Raw genomic sequence first — 2921 nt, 5'->3', positions numbered from 1 at the left:
TCTAGCAGAAAATTAGCTGTTTGAAATTTCACGTTAAGACGATGACGGTAAATAAATTTTGATTGTGCTGTGATTTTCCAAAGGAAGAAAATATATACAAAATGCCACACACTTACAGTAAGGTGGAGTAAGTTGATATAGTGTTTCTATAACATAAAACACTCGACCAGCCCAGCCGGTGTAACAGTCACCCCGCCACATGCACTTGTACTTTCACCTCTAGAAGTATTCGCAGAAACTCGTGTTACACCCTGTATTATAATGTGGATAAAACTATACTAGTTGTATACAATAAACATTGGTTTAGTTTACTTACCTTGGTTGGGGTGGAGTCTGCTGAGTGGATGTCTGGAGGGGGGGAGTTGGGATGGAGTGTAGGGGGTGAGGTAACAAATGCATTCCAGAAGAAAGATGTTAGACATAAATTAGATGGGATAAACAGAGATAGTGAAAAGATTAGGAAAGATTTCCAGGTGCAAATAGGAGAGAATAAGATTAGGATTCCAAATAAGGAGACAGCATCTAGGAAGGTAGCAGGACTTAAATGTTTTTATGTAAATGCCAGGAGTCTTAGGAACAAGAAGGACGAGTTATCTAGTTATATAGTTAAGGAGGACTTAGATGTTGTATGTGTCACAGAGGCATGGGTAAATGAGGAAAAGTTTAGGGAAAATAGGAAAGAATATGAAGTAGATGGATACATTATGTATTTACACCAGAGAATTGGTAGGATAGGTGGAGGAGTAGTTATTTATGTAAAAAAATCCTTCATTTCCAGTCATGTTAATGGTATTAAGGTAGATAACAGAGTAGAGTCCTTATGGCTGGATGTTAGAGTAAACAAAAGTAAGGTTATTAGAGTAGGAGCTTTTTATAGACCACCTAACCAGTCAGCAGATGTAGACAACCTTATGGTAGATGAGATAAATAGGGCGTGTACTAGTCAGACAATTATCTTAGAGGATTTTAATCTGAAGTCAGTAAACTGGGAGAGGATGGTAGGAGATGCTAGTGAAAATAAGTTTATGGAAAGTTTTCAGGATAACTATTTAGTGCAGATGGTAGATAAACCTACTAGGGGGAGGAAGGTTTTAGACATAGTACTAACAAATATTGAGTATTGTTTAAAGGAAGTTGAGGTAGGAGAGACTTTAGCAAACAGTGACCATCATATAATTAGATTTATCATTAATTCCAGTAGGGATAATATAGTGAATAAGACTAGAGTCCCAAACTATCAGAAAGGCAATTATGGTAGGTTACGTCAGTTATTAGGAGAGGTAAACTGGGAAGATAGTTTTGGAAATAAAACTGCACAGGAGATGTGGGATATTTTTAAGGTTGTAGTAAAGGGTATAGTGATGCAGTGTATCCCTTATAAAGATATAAGGCAGAGAAACAGGAAGCCATTATGGTGGACTCATGAGATAGGTAGCCAGATCAGAGAGAAGAAGAGGGCATATAGAGAGTTGCAGAAAAGTGGGAAGATGTAGATTTGATTAGGTACAGACAGGTCAGAGATGATTTGAGTAAGGTTATAAAAAAAAGTAAAAGGCAGGCAGAGATAAAACTAGCTAGAGCTGGGAGTAAAGATCCCAAAAAATTATATAGTTATTACAAGGTCAATGATAAAAGAAATAAGGATAGGATTGGACCACTCAGAAAAGATGGTGTAGTAGTGGATCAAAATGAAGACATAGTAGAATTATTGAATGAACAATTTTCTTCAGTATTTACTAGGGAAAGAATAGGAAATCCTGTTACAAACAGTGCGATGAGTAGTTTAAGAGCTTTAGAAAATAGGACTAGAAATCATGGCAGGAAGATTAGAAAGCAAGGCTGCAGGTTAGATATAAGAAAATATTTCTTTAGTCATAGAGTGGTAGACTTCTGGAATGCATTGCCAGAGATGGTTGTAAATAGCACTGGTTTGACAATGTTTAAAAACAGATTAGATAAGCACTTAAATTTATTAGACTTATAATTATGTATAGCACTGCATGATAGTTTTTATAATTTAAGTACTGATGACGAGGTCGCTGTGCGACTGATACAGGATAACCTAGATGGGCCCTGGTGACCCTTTGTTATCCTATTATTTATGTTATGTTATGCTTGCTTGATAGCATGAAGCCAAGCCCGCGCAAGCTTCTCTTCTTTTGGGAATGAAAATAAGCACACCTTTGGCCCACTTTTGTAATTCCCTTTACATAAAGGAACGCAACACTTGTAAGGCATGGCAGAAGGCCTAGTGAGTGCACCAAAACCACTTAAAACAAGACCACGGCGGAGTTCCAGAACACTCCCGACACACCCAGTAGACGCGGATGGCCTACTCGCACTGACCGCGTGACGTCACATCCATCAGGCCGTGACACTACGCGGTGTGTGTGTGTGTATATATATATATATATATATATATATATATATATATATATATATATATATATATATATATATATATATATATATATCCGCCGTAGAAACCATAACATAAACATTATTATTGTTATTATTATTATTATTATTATTATTATTATTATTATTATCATCATCATTGTTGTAAGGAAAGGAAATAGATGTATTAAATCTGCTATGAGAAATATTATCAGAAACATTCTTCATATTGATTGCGCCAAAAGTTTCCCTGAAGACTGGTAGTGTTTGTATGTTAACTTTGCACACTACACATTATGTACACCCACTTCACATTACACACTACGTAGACACACTATACACTACATACGACCGTCGTCCTCACGGCAGTGTTGGTAACCGTACGATAATTATCGTATTTGTACGATATTTTAGGCCTCTGTACGATGTATGATAAAGAGTTATATATCGTACGCCAAAATACGATAATTTTCCATGGGGAGTAGCAAAAAAGCACCTATCCCAAAGTTATAGCTGAGAGAGAG

This window comes from Portunus trituberculatus, chromosome 8, assembly GCF_017591435.1.
Source record: "Portunus trituberculatus isolate SZX2019 chromosome 8, ASM1759143v1, whole genome shotgun sequence".
Classification (NCBI taxonomy): Eukaryota; Metazoa; Arthropoda; class Malacostraca; order Decapoda; family Portunidae; genus Portunus; species Portunus trituberculatus.
This window is presented reverse-complemented; position numbering follows the sequence as displayed.